The sequence below is a fragment of the Crocuta crocuta genome, unplaced genomic scaffold (assembly GCF_008692635.1).
Source record: "Crocuta crocuta isolate KB4526 unplaced genomic scaffold, BGI_CrCroc_1.0 scaffold17, whole genome shotgun sequence".
NCBI classification, from domain to species: Eukaryota; Metazoa; Chordata; class Mammalia; order Carnivora; family Hyaenidae; genus Crocuta; species Crocuta crocuta.
The window spans coordinates 4,129,959-4,150,760 of NW_027532041.1; the positions used below are offsets into that span (position 1 = coordinate 4,129,959).

Genomic DNA, 20,802 nt, shown 5'->3' on the forward strand with positions numbered 1-20,802 from the left:
TGAGAATTAGAAGGGGGGCCTGAAGATGTGACTGAATTGCTGCAATCTCATCATAAAACTTGAATGGATAAGGAGTTGCTTCTTATGGATGAGTGGAGAAAGTGGTTTCTTGAGATGGAATCTACTGGTGAAGATGCTATGAAGATTGTTGAAATGACAATAAACAATTTAGATAGAATGTTACATAAACCTAGTTGATAAAGCAGTGGCAGGGTTTGAGAGAACTGACTCAAATTTTAAAATCAGTCCTACTACAGGTAAAATGCTATCAAACAGCATCGCATGCTACAGAGAAATTATGAAAAGAAGAGTCAACTGATGTGTCAAACTTCATTGTTGTCTTATTTTTTAAATCACCACAACCACCCCAACCTTCAGCAACCAGCACCCTGATTAGTCAGCAGCCATAACATGGAGGCAAGACCCTCCACCAGAAAAAAGATTAGGACTCGCTGAAAGCTCACATGATGGTTAACATATTTTAAGCAATAAAGTATTTGTTAATTAAGGTATGTGCATTATTTTTTAAGACATAATTCTATTGCATATTTAATAGCCTATGGTATAGTGTAAACATAACTTTTATATGCACCAGGAAACCAAAAAATTCATTTGGCTTGCTTTATGCCAATATTTGCTTTATTGCAATGGTCTGGAACCAAACCCATAATATCTCCAAGGTTTGCTTGTATTACCAGTGTAAGGTAGAAATCCAAAGATGTGAGGTAATTCAGCAAGTTTTCTCCTTATGTATCTTAGAACATTCTAGCTAACAAGCTAGTAAACTATCTTCAAAGCCAAAATGCTTTACTGCCCCATCCACACTTTTCATTTTCTACCCAGATTCAGTCTGTCAGCAGTATAGTCTCATCAGTTGCTTTAGGTGTTGTTTCTTTTCATAGTTCAAACATTTATTTTAAGGGCTAAATTACATACACAGTAAGAAAAAAGAATAAAAATATGTGTCCAAAGAAAGCAGAAGGAAGGAATTAATAAAAATAAAAGTTGAAAATAATAAATGAGAAAACAACCCATAAAAATGATAAATTACTCCAGAAACAGTTCTTAGAGGGAAAATCAATAAGACAAATAAATCACTGGCTAGTTTAATCAGAGGAAAAAACCCACAAATGAACTAAATCAGAAGTGATAAAGAAAATATAATCACAGCTACAGAAAAATAATTTTTAAGAACTATAACAGACTTCTTTGCACAACCCTAAGCTTATATTTTTGAAAATCTGATGGAAATTTGTGCATTTTAAGAAAAATATAAATTAATGAAATTGAATCAATAAGAAAGAAAATTTGAATAAGCCAATCACCACAGAAATAAATAATGAGAGTTGTAATAGAATCATTCAGGTCTAAATGGTTTCAGAAGCAAATTCTTTCAAACCTTCAAAATCAAGGTAATTTCTATGTTGTTCAAACTATACTCGAATCCAGAGAAAGATGGAAAACCCTCAAATATTTTTTGAAGGCACAATAATACTGATAGCACAGCTTAATAAAATAGTATAAAAATTAAGCCTAGAAAAAAGTCCCTTATGAAAACAGATGAGAAAGATCCTAAATGAAAACATTAGAAAATCAAATACATATACTTATATGTGGGAAATCGAGTTTATCCAAATATTAAAAAATGGACATGACCAAGAATTTCTGTTCATTGAACTGGTGATTCAGTATTGCAAAATCAATTATTCCCAACATTCATATTAACTTGTAAAGGAAAAGATATGATCACAATATTCTAAAAAGTCATATTATAAAATCCACTACCTATTGGCTAAGAACTTTTTAATAAGCTAGAAGGATATTAAAAAGTATTTTTAAAATGGAGGAACATGTCATATTTCTAAATGAAAGTACCTGATATTAAAAAGTGATCAATTATCCCTCTAAATGACTCCATAAACTTATTCTAGGGAAAAAAGAAATGATACCTTTGGAATTTGGAAAAAATAAAAAAGGTAATTCTAAAATTCAAATGAAGTGTAATGCTAATCAGCATTAAAAGGAATAGAGAAATAAGGAGTAAGTAAAGCTATGATGACCAAAATAGAGTAGTACTAGGGACACAATAATCACACAACATAATGGAACAGAGGTCCAGAACCAGTATGTATAACAAATTAGCATTGATGAAGGTGATTTAAAATCAATGCAAAAAAAATGGCTTACAACAAATCGCATTGGGATAATTATTTCACCATTTGGAAAAAAGAAAACACTAAAACTTAGAAAATCTTTTTTAAAAATCCCAGAGAGATTAAAGATAGGCTAAAAAATAAAATTGCAAATTTTCCACCAAATGTGGAAATCATATAAGAGATTTTGGTTCATTTGCACGTGAAAACATTTATATCTCAAGATAGAAATTGATACTAGAAGACAAATTGAACTGGGAAAAATGATTTGCAATGCTTATGATAATCATGAATACCCTAAATAGGAAAAAAATTCTCTCAAAACAATCAGAAAAAAAAAACACATAAAAATGACTTTAAAAACCCCAGAAACAACTAAAAAATATATGAAAATATTTAGTATACTAATTATTAAGTAAATAGAAATTAAGATAACAATCATCATGTTTTTCCTAGCATATCAATAAATTTGATACAATATTACAATTAAAATTAATGTCCAGGACCAATTTTAATGTGGGAAATAGGCATATATCTTGAAGGAGGTGAACTACTATAACATTTCTGAAGAACAGTTTTGCAAAATATATCAAAAGCTTTTAAAAAGGCCATTTGTCCTTGCAATTCCATTCTTAGAAACTTATCTTAAAAAAATAATCTGACAGGTTTATGCAAATGTGCTCATGGCTTAATCAGGAGAAAATTCACTTTTTGTAAGACCTGAAACTTACACATCTGGGAAGAGAGTTTTTAATAAAAAAATGCAAAATTACGAAAACAAAGTTAGTTACAAAATGAATATTTAGAAGGAGGAAAGCATAATATATTACAAACATTTTAAAGTTGACAAATATCACAAACATTACAACATCCTCCCAAATAGCATAATATTTATATTCATTTTCCTAAATTTTTGACAGCATGTTTTTTGATTGCTTCTGCATGTGATTAAAATTTTTAATATTATTTTTCTATATGCATATGGAAAAATAGTTGTCTGCCCCAGCATGATCAATCAAAATCTGTTTTATACCATTGATGGTTAAAATGCATAATATAACTAACTCCACCGAGAGACATATTTCCTATTTGCAATGCTGTACAGGTTTGTGTCCCACAAACACAGGAATTCTGATCAATTCAATTTTGCATAATTCCCATCTAACAGTAATAAAAAAGAAAGAAAGAAAGCCTGGTGTATTTATCATTGTAGATGCTGCATTATTGCATACGCTCCTGACAGGAGAGAACTTCTGTTGTCACTAAGCATCTATGAAAACCAAATTTTACATATCTGATGATTAAAATTTTCCATAGCCTAGTATCTGGCTCCATACATTTCACACTTTATTTCTCCTCCACTGAGCATACTTCTAGGGCCACATACTATAGAACAAATTCATATTATAGTGTGTCCTCTGGCCTTGAACCTTTGTGTCAAGATGCTGAGTAAGTTGGGATAGTGGGTGAAAGAGTATTCAGGGAAGCCATTCTTATAACATAAGCCTACCAACAACTCAACTCTTCACAAAAGGGATTGAAAACCATATAACGTATCTTACTAAACTCAAACTAAATGCATCCTCAACTTGACTTCTTCCCTAGGTCCCAAAAATGTGGCCCCTCTAGCAACACTTGACAAACGGGGAAGTGTGACAGATAGGAAGTTGGAATGGAAAAAGAAAGTTGTCTCAAGTGAGTAGTATGAAAATATTTTATATTTTCTACCCTTAGAAGACTTTGTTCCTTCTCATTTCCTTTTGCAATTTTTTTCCCATCTGACCCTTACTTGTCATATTTCAAGGCCCGATCCTGGGACTTCCTATCCCACTCACTTCTTTCTAGAAAATCTTATCTGCAACACCAGGTTAAATTACTATTTGCATCCCTATGAACTTCAGACTTGTACTTCTACTCCAGAATTTCCTTTGAGTCCTAGATCCAACTGCTAACTCAACATTTTCACTTAGATTATCTCAAAAACACGTCAAATGCCTTATCCAAGATAGAACTCACAACTGACCACCCTTGACAACTTATTTCTCTTCTGAGAGGAATGTGGTATCCTAGAAAATGCAACACCTTTCAAACAAGGGTTGAATACAAAAGCCCAGGTGTTATTTTCTATACCCAACACATTACCAAGTCTTATTGATTTTGCCTGTTAGTTCTCTCTTAACACTGTCTGTTTCCCTTCATCATTCCATCACTTCCTACTCTCTCACCTCCACCCCAATCCAAGCTACCCTCATGGCTTTTCCATGTCTTCCTACTGCCTAGAGGATGTGGCATTCAGAGCCCTTCACAATCTGGCCCCAATACATTTTTTCTAGACTTATCTTCCATATTTCTTGTATGTCAGCCACAGTAGATTACTCATTCCTATGCATAACAAAGTTTTATACTTTGCCCTTTTCCATTATTATTCCCTCATTCTAGAATGTTTTTGCCCATTCTGTCCATGTGTTAAACTCTACTTATTTCACAAGACCCAGATCAAATATCATCTGGATGAAATCTTCCTGGACCTTTCCTTTTGCTCTACCATTTTCTGCCACTCTTTCCAAACAATCAGTACTCCATCACGTTTTTATAGGTCTGTACATACCACTAATATAGCAGTCCTACATTGTAGTTCATTTGTACCAATATCTATAATAGATAATGAATTGCTTGAGAGCAGAGAAAATGGCTTTGTGTCCTTCTGCCACTTGGTATAGAGCCTAGACAAGGTGGGACCTCAATATATGTTTCCAGAGCATATCTTCAACTCTGTTACAAGTGAACACAGTCCCAACTGATTTGGCATAAGCAGAAATAAGAAATGTATCTGCTCATGTAATAAAAAGTACAGGGGTAAAACTAGCTACAGCAGGTGCTGAAATAACCCTCATAAATGGTCATAAAATGGTCATAAAATGCTATTGTCTCTGTTCTCCTTCATGTGGGCTTCATTCTCAAGCAGCATAGTAACTCTAGACCATTATTCTAGATGAAATTTGAGCAGTATAGGGAGAGCGTCCTTTCCCTGACAGTTTGCACAAAAATACTGAGCCTGGCCTTCATTTACCAAACTGGATTACATGATCATCATTGAACCAATCCTGGAGGTCAAAGAAAACTAATCATCTGATAGGCGGGACCTGAGCCATATGCCTATCACTGAGCTTGGAGTGGAAATAAGGACTAAGAATAGGGCAGCTCTCTAGGGGAAAATCAAGGTCCTGCTACCAAAATGTTGAGGACTTAGTAAGCGTACACAAGTAGTTTATAAAATTCTTGGGGAAATTATCATTAACCTTCCTTTCAGACAGAATTCTCAGTGCTATATCATTTATTTGAAATTTCATAAAATTTGAAATCTGCCCTTAAAAATATTTCTAGGTTTTAAAAAAAAAATCATGTTGATGTTTTTGAACATCTGGCATAATATCTAGCATAACATATGTGTTATGCACTAGGAGATGTATATTAAAACATAAAAGAATGACTTAATAAATAACACAGTCTGTAGAAGAATGTATACAATATATAGAAAATGTCATACATAAATACATACATTAACCAGGACAAGAAATGGAGATCTGCTTTACCCTAAAGTGTAATTCATTATTTCACAAGTGACCAAAATAAAACACAACTTGTGTTTCCTTAAAGAAGAAAACTAGATTTCCCTCCCTCTTCTTTTTCTTTCCTCTTCCTTTAAAAGAAAAGTTCAGAAAATGGGCCATTGGTTTAAATTCTTGTCTTCACTTACTAAAGTCTGCTATAACATGATCACGTATGAACCCAAGTTGTATTTTGGATTTGTATCTATNATACTACAGAAATGCTAACTACCAAGTAGAGTTCTGTCTGAGCTAAAAGCAATAATGCTATTTGTTTTGGTCTTAAAGGGAAGAAATTTTCCTTACAAATATATCTAGCAGACCTACTCTACCAAGTAAGATTGATTTCGTGACTGCTCTAATGCTTACCCAATGACCATGAGAGCTAGACGTGGCTGTCAGCTCAAGGAATTTATAAGATCCAATGTCAAATCCACAGAGAGTGAATCCCTTTATGCCAGTTAATATTTTATTCACTTCCCTATTCCTCTGAAACAGGGCACAAAGTATGATATAAAATTTTCTCAAAAAATAATTCATGATTTGATGTAAGTATACATACAAACACATATATATGTTTCTTTATGGTTTAATGTGTTTCTTCATATTCCATCTACTATCAAGCCTCCTTTTAGGTACATTTCGTTACCAAGAGAGGTTTGAATGCCACTCTTCTCATGACATACAACAAGCAGGAAGCTTGGGGGAGGGGAGCAAAGTGTGTTGGAGGGGATGAAGAATCAACTTTTAGGTCATACCAACTTTTCTTGCTTTGAGAAAGAATAGGGGGGCAGCAAAAATTCTTTTTTTTTTTTTTTCAAATTTTTAAGTTCTAGTTAGTTAACATATAGTCTAATATTGGTTTCAGGAGTAGAATTTAGTGATTTATCACTTACATGTAACACCCAGGGCTCATTACAACAAGTGCCCTCCTTAATGCCCATCACCCATTTAGCACATCATTCACCCACCTCCCTCTATCAACTCTCAGTCTGTTCTATGTATTTAAGAGTCTCTTATGGGGGCGCCTGGGTGGCTTAGTCGGTTAAGCGTCCGACTTTCGCTTAGGTCATGATCTCGCGGTTCGTGGGTTCGAGCCCCGCGTCGGGTTCTGTGCTGACTGCCAGCTCAGAGCCTGGAGCCTATTTCAGATTCTGTGTCTCCCTCTCTCTCTGACCCTCCCCTGCTCACGCTCTCTCTCTCTCTCTCTCCTAGAAATAAATAAAAATATTAAAAAAAAAAGAAGAAAAAAAAAGTCTCTTATGGTTTGCTTCTCTCTCTCTCTCTCACTCTTTTCTTCCCCTCTTCCCATATGTTCATCTGTTTTGTTTCCTAAATTCCACCTATGAGCGAAATCATAGAACAGCAAAAATTCTTTCTGAGTCTATATCAATTTACAAAATTAATGGAGATAATAGAAACCAAAACAAACAAATCATTCCTATCACTGGAAGCATTATTTGTGTGAATTATATGTTACATAGCACTAATTTCATTTTGCCTACATATCGAACACAGCATTAATAAATAGCTTCAAGCTAACTTCAGAGTATCTTTTTCATTTTCTAGGGGGGGGAAAAGAATGCTTGATTTATCATCTGTACTTCTACTAAATATTTTTTAAAAGTTAAAAGGAACTCAAACATTCTTTTCTTCTTGGTTTCATGATACTTTAGGGAAAAGTTTGTAGCAAAATATTAGCTTCATATATTCTTGTTAGAAACACTCTTATGGTCTAAGAAGTAGACTGTATACCTAAGAGAATCAATTTAAGGCTTCAGTAATAGCAACACTTTGATTCATTGATATGTAATTTAATATCTCCTCAGTGTTTGCATTCTAATTCAGTGACTACAACCCCAATAAGCAAGTAGGAAATTAAGGTACTGAGAGTGAATAACTTTACACAGTAAAGTATGCTGTCCATGAAAAAGGAGAAAGACCAAGTTCCAGCTATTGATGTTTGAGCAGTTTGAAGAAAAGTAGTGGCCCTCAGAAATATTCCAAAGAGGAGCTGACAACTTCAGAGTATTCCACAACTTATTATTGATTTTTTGAAGTCCATAATGTAATAGGGATAACATCTTATTCATTATTTATTAGTTCTCCTTTAGAGTTTTTTCCTCTACTCAGTCTACCTGTCCTCATCTTTTTGGACCTTTCTACTCAGAACTCCTGCCCACTATGAAGACATATAGGACTGGAACCTTTTGGTATTTTTTTTTTTTTTACTCCAACTCTGCAAGTCCTAATCAACTTTTACCTGCATCACCAGGAAAATCTCTTCGTGGGTTCATGTCCCTCCACTGATGTTTCCCTTCTCTCTGCCACCAATAATTCTCCAGATCTGATCATGTACTCTCCTGCACCTAATGCCACCAGGTCCAGGTACTCCTGGCCATTAACACTCTAGCCCCAACATTTACATATCTCACTCCGATCTTCTACTGACCCTCATACAACTGTCCCTGATCCACACCTATGAAATATGAAGCCAGACAATATTTCCCTTCCTGTTATTAATCTTTAAAAAGGCACTGCCATGATAGCTAATGGAACATTCCAGGCCATCCTTTGCATTTGAAAAGTTTTTTCTTTCTTGGTTATTTATATCCATATTAGAAAATTTAGCCTTAATGAATAACCTGCCACTTCTGATACTTAAGTCAAATTAGCAAATATTTCTTAAATATCTAATCTTCAGCAGATTTTTTTTCTGTGAGAATGTGAAGAGGATGAAAACATGTCTTTTAACCATGGAGATTATAGGTGAGAACAAAATCCTCCAGAATACCAGACTGCTGGTTCACACTGTCAAAGATGAAATTGCTCTATAAATGGCTAGTAAGTGGCTTTTATTAAAGCATTAAGGGACACCTGGCTGGCTCAGTTGGTAAAGCATGCAACTCTTGATCTTGGGGCTGTGGGGTCAAGCTCCACACTGGGTGTAGAGATTACTTAAAAATGCACTGGGTGTTATGTGGAAACTAATTTGACAATAAACTATTTGTAAAAAAACAAAATAAAAATAAAAAAATAAAAAATAAAATAAAGACCCTGAAAAAAAAATGAAATCTTTAAAAAAACATTGAAAGTTACATGTTAGACAGAGGGCCTCTAGAAAACCACATTTCCCATATTCTAATAAGTCCTTTACTGATAATACGTCAGATTATTCATAAAAATGGGACAATAAAATAACTATTTAAGTATTTCAATCTTTGCATTAGTCTCTCCACCTTTGAAAGAGAAATACTAATAGTAACTAATTTCTTAAATTAAAGGAATAACTTAAAGATCTGGAGTTATGATTTAAAACGCTATAATACCAGGTTCATCATACATTATTACAGTGGGTTTTAAAAGAATATAAGAACTCTTACCATATGATCCAGCAATTACACTCTTTGGTATCTGCTCAGATTAAATGAAACCATGTCCACACAAAAACTTTAACATGGACGTTTATGGCAGCTTTATTCGTAACTGCCAAAACTTGGAAGCAACCAAGATGCACTTCAAAAAATGAATGGATAAGCAAACTGTGGTACATTCAGACAGTGGAATTTTATTTAGTGATAAAAAGAAATGAGCTGTCAGGCCATGAAAAGACATGGAGGAACTTTTATGTGCATATTGTTAGGTAAAAGTAGCCATTCTAAAAGGCCATTTATCGTATGATTTCAACTGCATGGCATTCTAGAAAAGGTGAAACTATGGGGACAGTAAAAAGATCAGTGGTTGCTAGCGGTTGGGAGAGGCAGGGATGGACAGGTGGAGCATGGGGGATTTTCAGGGCAGTGAAACAATTCTGTGTAATACTACAGTGGTGGAAACATGCCATTGTACATTTGTCAAAATCCATAGAATTTATGACACTAAGAGTGAACCCTAAAGTAAACTATAGACTCTAGGTGAAATGATGTGCCAAGTTATGTTTATCAGTTGTAACAAATGTACCATTTGGGTGCCGAGTGTTGATAATGGGGATAATGCATGTGTGGGGACAGGGGGATGTGAGAACTCCTTGTACTTTCTACTCAGTTTTGCTGTGAATGGAAAACTGCTCTTAAAACTAAAGTTGACTAATTTTTTAAAAGAACATAAGATAAAGGAGATACCATTTAGTAAATCTCATCTAATGAATACTTACAAAGCCACATGACAATCACTTGACAGAATGTTGAGATTTCAAGTTCTGTGATTCTAAGAATAAATTGTAGAAAATTATAATATAGGCTCAATATCTTCAGTTCCTGTATAAGTTCTGATCCTGACTGAACCAAAGAATTAACTTTGTTCCAAATAACAGAATAATCTAGAAATAATTTTAAAGTTATGTTGTCAACTTTTATGTTTCTCAAAATAAAAGCATAGGAGAACACTGAAAACCTAAGCTGTGTTTCCTTAGGTCAATGTGGACGGATGAATAGTATTTAAAAAACAACAACAACAACAAAAAACAGCCTGCAGCAAAATGAAATCCTTTTTTTCTTCAGGAGACTTGTTGGCATTTTCAAGGAAATCTGACCATTGGATGTGGGGAAGACTAAGGTGACCCAACTGCTCTCAGTAAGTGTCACCAACCTGGGTTCTCATGGCCCATCCGTCTTCTCCATCCTCTCCTCAAGAGCGGTGGTCCCAGCCCACACGTCTTAGCTCCCTACCCTGCCTTTCCTGCTCACCCTCCATGGGGACTGCATACTCCGCAGTTTGGAGACCATATTTGAAAAGACCATTCTTTAATCACTGAGACTCTTGATTTGCTGGACAAGATGTTCAGGAACACTGATTAGAGGTCAATAAGATCAAAACAAAATGGATATTTAGTAACTGCATTAACCTTGAGAAATGAAGACTGCTATACTTTAAATAACCTTATCTTGGAGTTGTATTTCAAAGATGGCATCAGTATTTTAAAGCCTGCTAGGATGAACTTGAAGCTTCATCTGTTCAAGGACAAGACTCTTGTTTCAGTTCATAATTCCTATGAGCAGCTTCTGTGGCATGCTTTCTCTTTATTTTAACATACATATGCTTGATGTTCTTGGGTTTCTTTTACATTTAATCTCAATTAAATTACTTCAGGAGGTTGTATGTGGGTGGATCTGGGGGTGTCAGGAGAGTTAATTTTGTAGTTGAATAAATTCCCTTTAGAATTTTATAAAGCTTCCCGCCATCTCCCATCAAACTCTCAGCACAGAAATCACAGTGTACAGTGTTCCTTTTCCTCCAGCTTGCTTATATGTGGGAAACTAAAGACAGCGATAGATTTGTAAATAGATAATTGCTATTTGAACAATAATCCCACTTTTGTACAAGTTATTTACTTAATAAACCAAAGTTCTAGGATAAATATGATTATAATCAACAAAATAGACTCCTTGACAAGAAATAGGAATGAATCACAATTTACAAGTTTGATAGAATAAGAGTGGGTTGTTCACTTTGTCAGTCGATGTATGTGGCTTGGCAGTTAATAGTTTAGATTTCTCTTTGCTCAATTTGAGGCTTATTCTTTGAGGTTTAAATCGATCAATTAATTATGTTCAATTCAATAGCTATCTCACAAAATTATTATATATTTGTGCTGCTAGACATAAAATGACTAGTGTTTCTGAAGCTAATTTTTCTGATAAATTTGAGATGTATTAGAGGCAAATTTACTGTTTGAATAAGTTCCTCAGTGCATGCAGTTGACAGCTCATATATGCTTATAAAGTGAAAGGCTTGCACCCAAGCAGGTGGGCAAGCTTGTATTAGCTACACAATGCCTACCTTGCAGGTAATCAATAGCCATATCCAATACCTGGGTGAGTAGTAAATAAACTAAAACCAGATCAGGAAAGACAAAATTAGTCTTGGCACAAGTCCCAGTACCTGTCCTAGGGAAGCCCAGGTCAAAGGCAGAAGCGGCAATCAAGTTAAAGGTAGAATACTGAATAACTACCAAACTCTGGGGCCCAACCCGTTCTCTACCTGGAGAGGAGATGCAAAGAAGAGTAGAAAGGGTAGGAAATCTCATTCCACAAGTATTCATGGGGAAGCTTCTACATGCACATTGGCCAATGAAAAGCCCAGAATCATTTTGGGAAGACTGAATAAAACACAAATGTTGGTTCCTCTGATTGCTTGACCTAAATCCCAAGGAGGATCCATAAACCAACTGGGACCTTGTAAGGATCCACAGAGGACTGGATTCTTAATTGGTCTGTGAAACTTAACTGAAAAAGTTCCAGAACCTGAACATCAAAGAGAGCCCTGCACTGTGGCTTCTTAGCCATGGGCTAATTGACTCCCATGCTCTTCCCCATCAGGAAGACCTTTAGTTATTTTTTACTCAGATATTTTTACCGAGATGGTGGGTACTATCTGCTAAAATCTTCATCTTTCTCTAAAATTGCTATTATTAATAAAAATATGTTTCTCATTGTCTTATTCATCAGATACATATTTAAGTGCGAATCAGGCTGATAAAAATATTGATAAAACTCTCACCAAAAGACATTTTAAAACCTGTTTTGCTTAATCTGTGTAGACTTGTTCTGGTTAATTAAGCATGTTGTCTCTGTGAGTCTTTCTGCATTATTTAAGTTATTCATGGATCGCGCTTTTTACCACTTCCCATTGCCCCAACTCTTACGACCACTACTTATTTCTTAGGCAGCTAGGAGTTGGGAGTCCCTATTGTTGTTGGCAATCACTGGCTAGAACAGCTACAAATTTGATCAGGTTCAGAAAACCAGAGTAGCTTGGCTGTAGTGAATGAATGGTACTGTGAGGGACTGTTTTACTGTATTGATCTAGGTATCATATTTTCAAGGTAATGTTTTTGCTTTTGGTATCACCAAAATGGATCACCTTGGACTGGCATCCGAGCCGATGGCAAGTACAAGGTTGCATGTATTCACAGGCATGGGACAACAATTCAACAGGCTGTACCCAGAGATCTCATGAACCAACTGCTCCTCCACGCTTTCCACACTCAAGGCAGGGCCCCTGCCTCATCCCCTACTAGCCTAAGGCTGGGTCCTGAGACCCCCAGGAGAAGAGCAACCAGAGGCAGATCTGTTGTGGGGTCAGGGGAGTGGGGGGCAGCTGTTCAGGGTCATGCTGATGGAATGAGCTGGAGATGTAAAGCCAGAGGATTTGTGTTTGAGTTCTGGCCCTGAGTATAACACCTACCAGAAATGTGACATTTAGTAAGACTATTAACATTGGCTTAGAGGAGTAAAAAGGCTCTCAGTCCTACCTCCTTAATCTCAAGCAGACGTCAGAAAGACTAAATACCTAATTAGCTATCAATCTGCTCTGTTTTGTGTCTTAGAATGTAAAATACTTGTCCATATGTTGTCTTACCTTTACATATTTTCCTTTATTTTCTCCTAGCATGCTTTGAGCAATTCAGTTTCTTCTGTAGATATCCATGTATGGATCTTAACCTACTATCATTGGGAACCACAGGAAAAGATGGATGGGATGTCATTTGAGGAGTGTGAGGTTTTGACAGAAAAAAGGCAAGTACATATTTTCCTAGGCAGACTGAAGTTTGAAAAATATTAGTAAGTCTTGACCCATAATAAAGAATATTCTTTTACCGGTTGTTTTTCCCTTGCTCTCCCAGAACAAACTGTTAATGTTTTCTAAGCCCGGTCTATTTTCAGTTGGGTTGTATTTTGGCATTTGTGTGACAATGTCAGAGCCACAGCCTGTCATTTCACATTCTGCTAGTGACACCTGGATCTATTTTTTGTTCAGTTTCTAGAAAAAAAAAAAACTGTCACTCTACTTCTGTGGTTTGAAGCCAGGAGCAGAAAGCCATCTCTGTGCCCTTGGTACAATTTAAACAAAGCATTTTGTAACTCACTCCTTAATCACTTCTCTCCTGCTCACAGATCTCCCCTACTGTGGAAACATGCTGAGAATAACATCTTCCTAAAGTTGCTCCATCTCAAACACCCTCTCATGGATTGGAGAATATTTGAAAAGTGCCTTGGATTGGAAATTTATTTATTTATCCCCAGGGTTTTTAAATTAAGAAATACATTTCTTAGATTCTTTTGTATTTTGAACACCTCTCTGATATTCCTAGGAGCTGCAAGTTTCTGAGAGTTTGGACTGCTGGAGACCTCAAGAGCTAATTTTCAGGTCCCTAAACTACTTGTGAGGAATCTCTTTACATATACAGAGGGAAGCTGTGAATGTCTTCACAGCACTCTAATTGGAGGGAATGTACATCATAGGTAGCCTGGGAGATCTTGCTCATGTCTGTGGACCCTCTTCCTTTGATTTGCAAAAGTGTCCCAATTTGGATGATAAGTTATATGGTCACCCTACCTCTTATGCACTTGGTTTTATATGTCAACCCTGAAAGAAACATAAAAGACAAAAAATTGATTAAACACAGAAATCTAATAATAAAGCAAAAGCTTCATTGGCAAGGTGCGGCTCTTATAAAATTTACATACAAAGGATCTACTATTGCTTTCCACCTCTACTTTCCAAAAAGCTGTAATGGAGCAAGCAAAAGTAACACTTTAACTTTGCCTTGAGCTCCAAGATGAAGAGAAGATCCTGTACAGCCCAGAAAGGAAGCAGATTCACCTCTCCCGCGGTAAAAGGGGTGCATACAGGAAATAGAGTAGTATAGATTTTTTTCTAAAAGCACCCCAACCACCCAAAGGACTTTAGCATTATCACTAGGTGCAATGAAAATGAGAAAAGTACATATGTGAAGACAGTCAACAATTACGAATTGTTAGCATTCATAGTGTTATACCCAGATCGCAGTATCCTCAACGACCAGAGACCACCGGGAGACTGAGTCACACATGCAAAGGCAAAGGGCTTTATTACGGGCTCGAGCTCGGGCTCACAGACTTTACCAGCGCAGTGGATCCGTGCTGTCAGCCCCGAACAAAGGCAGAGTAGGGTTTTTATGGGGTTTGTGACGGGGGAGTTACAGAAGTTGTGGCATGGGAACAGTGATCCAATCATAATTATTCAACATCATTAACAGCAGGTTTAACCATACATATTGTCTAGAGTATTCGTTACTTTTGGCGGGATCAATTACAATGTTTAGAGTACCTTTAAATTCAACCAATCACAGAGCGAGCCTAGGGTCTTGTTCAGCGACTAACGGGTTAACTTTAACATTAGGTAACAGGGTCCTATCTATAGTTTCTATCTATAGGCCTCTCCCTTAGTAATGTGGAGGGTGGTTGCTGGCCTTTCCTGATTGGGTGTTGCAAGGGTGGTTTCTCCTGCCTTGGGTAATGTGTAACTGCCTGATAGCTTCAGGGAAGCTGAAACTTAGGCCTGCTAGTTTAGAGGGGAAACTTAAGGCCTGTCATGGAGTCAGTTTGGTTTAGACTTGTGTCCTTACAATAGTCTTTTTCTTTAGCCTATAACCATAGAGGAAAATAGAAGAGAAGGAGTAACTGGAGAGGTTGGAAAATTTAGAGTGGAAAGGGGAAAAAAAAACATCACTATTAGGATGAAAAGAAAGGGAAAAGAAAGTTTGGGGGGAAGGTGGGAAGAGTAATACAAGCTGGGTTTGGAGTTGTTGAATGTGTGGGAGACAGAATTCAGGAGACATGGCACTGAGAATACCTGCAAAAACAGGAACAGAAATCCAAGCTAAAAGTGCCCTTTAAGCCAAGGGAAGATTTATCATCATACATAGAAATTCCAGAGCAAGGAAGCAGAGTCGATGAACTCAGATTCCAGTCTCTTCCAGGACTTCCAGCCTTGTGCTCTGCCCTCCATGTCAATTTAAATGTTTTGTCAACCAGCCAGTTCGGCCTGCTTTCCCCATGTTTCAGTAGAAGAAACTCTGTTTCTTCTCATGTGTCATTTTTTTAATCAGCGAGGAAAACCCTTTTCAGAAGATTCCCAGCTGTCTCTCCCCCATCTCATTGCCAGAATGGCATGTTATAACCATGCTAAAATCATTCCCTGACAAGAAAAATAGGACCAACATATGGCTTCGATCAATCATAATTCACCCTCCTGTGCTCAGGATGAGGCTTCCTTTCCCTGAAACTTATGGTCGTCAGGCATAGAGGGGAATTACTGTTAGTTAGAAAGGACAAAGAGAAATAAATAGGATTTGGTATGTGTTATGGGCTAAATTTTGTTTCCCCAAAACTTGTACGTTGAAGTCTTAACCTCCAATACCTGAGAAAGTAAACATATTTAGTCTTTAACAGGTAATTAACATAAAATGAAGTCAATGAGTGGGCTCTAATTCAAGGACTGTTGTCCTTAGAAGAAGATGAGGACAGAGATGAATAGAAAGGGAAGACCATATGGAGATGCAGGAAGAAGATGGTCATTTACACATCAAGGAAAGCAACCTCAGAATAAACAACCTGTCACCATCTTAATGTCAGACTTCTAGCCTCCAAAACTGTGAGAAAATAAATTTCTATCTTTTAAGGCATTCAGCCTGCGAAACTTTGATGTGGCAGTCTGAGCTTAAGACACTATGCAACCAGGAGCGTCTGTAACAGGGGAAGAAATAGGAGATGGGAAGGAATTTTAAAGATTTTGCTAATCTAGACACTGTTTATCAACAACTGCTAACATCACAAAAGATAGAGAACCAGACATTATGTACCTTCTGATATAAATGTTCAACACTATAACCAAAAGAGCAATCTTTCCAAGGAAGGAAGGAAGGAAGGAAGGAAGGCAGGCAGGAAGGCTGAAGCTGAATTTAACCAAGACACTAGACTACCAGTTCACAAAAATAGAGAGGACAGAGGAACATGTTGTCATGGGGATGCAATCAGTTAAATGCATATGGTGGGGAACTTTGTAAAATAAATATTCCCAGCTGGCAGTCTGAGGGACTACCCAGAACATGAGATTTTCAGTGCTAACACAGGGAAAGTTATGGGCAAACCAGGACAAGTTGGTCACCTTAGCCATCACATCAGCAAAAAAATTGCAAGAGGAAAAAAGAAATGGATAGGGAATCTATACTTGAGAAATATTTAAAGACATATCAGCTAATCATAATATGTGGATCTTATTTTGAACAAATTAATGAAATGGTAAAAACTTTCTGAGGCAAATGAATAGTTAATTTTTTAGTATGATAATAGTATTTTTATGTTTTTTAATTTTTATTTGTTAATTAAAGATAATTAATACACAGTGTTATATTAATTTCAGGTGTACAATATAATGATTCAATAATTCTATACATTACTCAGTGCTCATCATGATAAGTGTACTCTAAATCTCCTTCACCTATTTCACCCATCCCCCCTTCTCCTTTTCCTCTGGCAACTATCAGTTTGTTTTCTATAGTTCAAGCCTGTTGTCTTTGTCTCTTCTTTGTTCATTTGTTTTGTTTTTTAAGTTCCACATATGAGTGAAATCAAATGGTATTGCTCTTTCTTTGACTGACTTAATTCCCCTAGCATTACACTCTCTAGTTCTATACAAATTTTACAAATGGCAAGATTTCATTCTGTTTTATTGCTAAGTAATACTCCACTGAATATATATACCACATCTTTACCTATTCATCTACTGATGGACACTTGGGCTGCTTCCATAATTTGGCTATTATAAATAATGCTGCAATAAACATAAGGATGCATATATGTCTCCAAATTAATGTTTCCATTTTCATTGGGTAAATAACCAGTAGTGGAATTACTGGTTCATATGGTAATTCTACTTTTAATTTTTTGAGGAACCTCCATACTGTTTTCCACAGTGGCTGCACCAGCTTGCATTCCACCAACAGTGCAAGAGGGTTCCTTTTTCTCCACATCTTTGCCAACACTTCTTTCCTCTGTTTTTGATTTTAGACATTCTGATAAGTGTGAAGTGATATTTCATTGTGGTTTTGATTTCTACTTCCCTGATCATGATGGATGTTGAGCTCATCTTCATGTATCTGTTGGCCATCTGTATGTCTTCTTTGGAAAAATGTCTAATCATGTCTTCTGCTCATTTTTAATTGGGTTATTTGGGGTTTCTTGATGTTGAGTTGTGTAAGCTCTTTATATATATTGGTTTTTAACTCTTATCAAATATGACATTTGCAAATATCTTCTCCACAAAAGACCCTGAATAGCCAAAGCAACCTTGAAAAAGAGGGGTGCCTCAGTGTCTCAGTTGGTTAAGCATCCAACCTACTCTCATGTCATGATCTCATAGTTCATGGGTTCCAGCCCCGTGTCGGGCTCTGTGCTGACAGCTAAGAGCCTGGATCCTGCTTCAGATTCTGTGTCTCCCTCTCTCTCTCTGCCCCTATCTTGCTCACACTCTGTCTCTCAAAAATAAATAAAAATTAAAAATTTTTTAAAAAAGAAAAAAAAGAGCAAAATTAGAGGTAACATAATCCCAGATTTCAAGATACACTACAAAGCTGCAGTAATCAAAACAGTATGATACTGGCAAAAACAGACACATAGATCCATAGAACAGGATAGAGAACCCAGAAATAAACCCATGCTTATATGGTCAATTAATTTGCAACAAAGGAGGTAAAAATATACAATGGGAAAAAGCCAGTCTCTTCAACAAATGGTGCTGAGAAAACTGCACAGCCACATGGCAAAGAATGAAACTGGACAACTTTCTCACACCATCCACAAAAATAAACTGAAAATGGATTAAAGACTTAAATGTGCGACCTGAAACCATAAAATTCCTAGAAGAAAACATAGGCTGTAATCTCTTTGATATCATCAATAGACACATTTGTCTAGATACGTCTCCTTTGGCAATGAAAAAAAGCAAAATTAAACTATCAAGACTACACCAAAATAAAAAGATTTTTCACAGTGAAGGAAGCCATCAACAATACAAAAAGACAACCTAGTAAATGGTAGAAGAAATTTGTAACTGATACTGTTATGTTTTTTTATAGGAATGAATCCTCTTTTAGAGAGCTGTGACCGTAATATTTACAGAAAAACTGAATGGTGCTTGAAGTGTGTCTCAGAATAAGATGGGAGGAGGGGATGAGTGTTGCTGGTGGGGAATGGTGTAAAGATACAACGAAACAGGATTGGCCAAGAATAGTTACAACACTTGAGATGAGGTTAGTATACCATTCTGTCTAATCTGTACAAACTTTAAGTTGCTCATAATAAAAACTGATTTTTTAAAGAAAAATCTTTTTCTATATATTAAAAATATATTCTCCAATCTAGTGTTTTCTTCAGAGATGGACTACTACCTGAATTAACTGAAATCACCTATCTGCTGTTAAGCTATGTTTCCTCGAAAGCATCTGGTCCAAAAAGCAACCTTGGTCAGGCTGGAACTGTACTTGAAAAAGTATATGAAATGATAATCAGGACATAATGGGGTCCTGGGAATTTACGCGATTTTATTTATTCCAAAAAAACTTGCTAAAGGAGGTGAGATTTCAGCAGCTGCTTGAATGAAGGATGCAGGTCCTATTTATAATCATGTGCCTTATTAGCCCACTGTGCTTGTAGCTAATACCATTATCAATTTCATTTAGAAAGTAAACATTCTGGTACATTAAAAATTATTTTTTAAACATGAGCAATTCTCTTTGCAAATAATAATCATCAAGAAATTACCCTAAAATGTCTTCTGAGTGATATTAATAAGGGTTCTGCCAGATAAGTTAGGAATCACTGAGTAAAACAGAATGCCCAGAATGCTGGGCAGGACTTCCCATACCTCGCACGGTGAATCTCTAACAAGAGTACACAGGGAGTCCTCCATCCTGCAGATTCTAAGGTGAATGATGCTTCATGGCACACCCCTAAACTTTCTACCTGGTAAGGTGCAAAGCTGAGATTCTACTGGATCCAACTACATGTTTTTTTCTAACTCTCCGACCAAAGGATTCTCCCACCAGTTAAATTCCTAAAACCTTCAAACACTTTTCTTGATGCATGTGTTTTATAGCAGCAGGGAAATTTTTCCTGGAATGTTTCAGGTACAGAAATCTAGATTTTTTCCCCCGAAACATGAGTGTTCTGAATCATATTATAACTGCCTCCACCTGACCATAATAATTTTAAAAAGCACCATAGAACACACACATAAAATTTACCACCTTCACCATTTTCAATTGTATAGTTCAGCACTGTTAAGCATATTCACTTTGTTGTAAAACAGATTTCCAGAATCTTTTCATCTTGTAAAACTGAAATTAACTACTCCATTAAACAAATCCTCTTTTCTTCCTCTTCCCTCCACCCCCAGCGGCTTGCAACCACCATGCTGCTTTCTGTCTCTATTAAATCTGCCTACTCTAATTACTTCATATAAGTGGAATCATACAGTGTTTGTCTTTTCGTAACTGGATTATTTCACTGATTAAAATGTCTTCAAGGTGATTCCATGTTGTAGCATGTGTTGGGATTTCCTTCCTCTTTAAGGTTGAATAATATTCTGTGTATATCTTCATTTTGTTTTTCTATTCATTTGTCAGTGGACATTTGGATTGTTTCCATTTCTTGGCTAACTCTGAGAATGCTGCTGTGAACATGGGTGTACAAATATCTCTTCAAAACTCTGCTTTTGATTCTTTTGGATATATATCCAAATGTGGAAATGCTGGATCATAAAGTAGTCCTTTTTAAAAATTTTTGAGGAATCACCATAATGTTTTCCAGAGTGGCTGTACCATTTTACAATCCTATAATAGTACACAAATGTTCCAGTTTCTGCGTATCTTCACAAATACTTGTTATTTTCTGGGTTTGTTTTGTTTTGTTTTTTGATAGTAGTCATCCTAGTGGGTATGAGGTTTTATCTCATGGTGGTTGGGATTTGCATTTCTCTAATGATAGTGATGCTGAACATCTTTTTATATGCTTATTGGCCATTTATATATCATCTTTAGAGAAATGTCTTTTCAAGTCCTATGCCAATTTTTTAATCACGTTATTTAGTTGTAAGCTGTGGTTATTTCTATATTCTGGTATTAATCTGTTATCAGATCTATGATTTATAAATATTTTCTACCATTCTGTAGGTTGCCACTTCACTCTGCTGGTTGTGTCCTTTGATGCATATATGTTTTT

At 36.1% G+C, this 20,802-nt stretch overlaps 1 protein-coding gene and 1 long non-coding RNA gene across 3 annotated transcripts in view; one reads left to right on the plus strand and one right to left on the minus strand.

The window, feature by feature from the left end:
* The window catches only part of LOC144241692 (uncharacterized), a 109,503-nt gene extending 95,232 nt beyond the window's left edge, over positions 1–14,271 (plus strand). Inside the window, exons 2-5 of one of the 2 annotated variants that reach the window (XR_013338161.1) lie at positions 3,759–3,848; positions 10,261–10,333; positions 13,151–13,278; positions 13,657–14,271. This is a non-coding gene — a long non-coding RNA (uncharacterized LOC144241692). The remainder of the gene's footprint in view (positions 1–3,758; positions 3,849–10,260; positions 10,334–13,150; positions 13,279–13,656) is intronic. The other variant, XR_013338160.1, reaches the window with a different exon arrangement.
* Positions 1–20,802, minus strand: part of PDE11A (phosphodiesterase 11A) — a 367,374-nt gene that overhangs the window by 248,727 nt on the left and 97,845 nt on the right. The gene's annotated exons all lie outside the window — the stretch shown is intronic.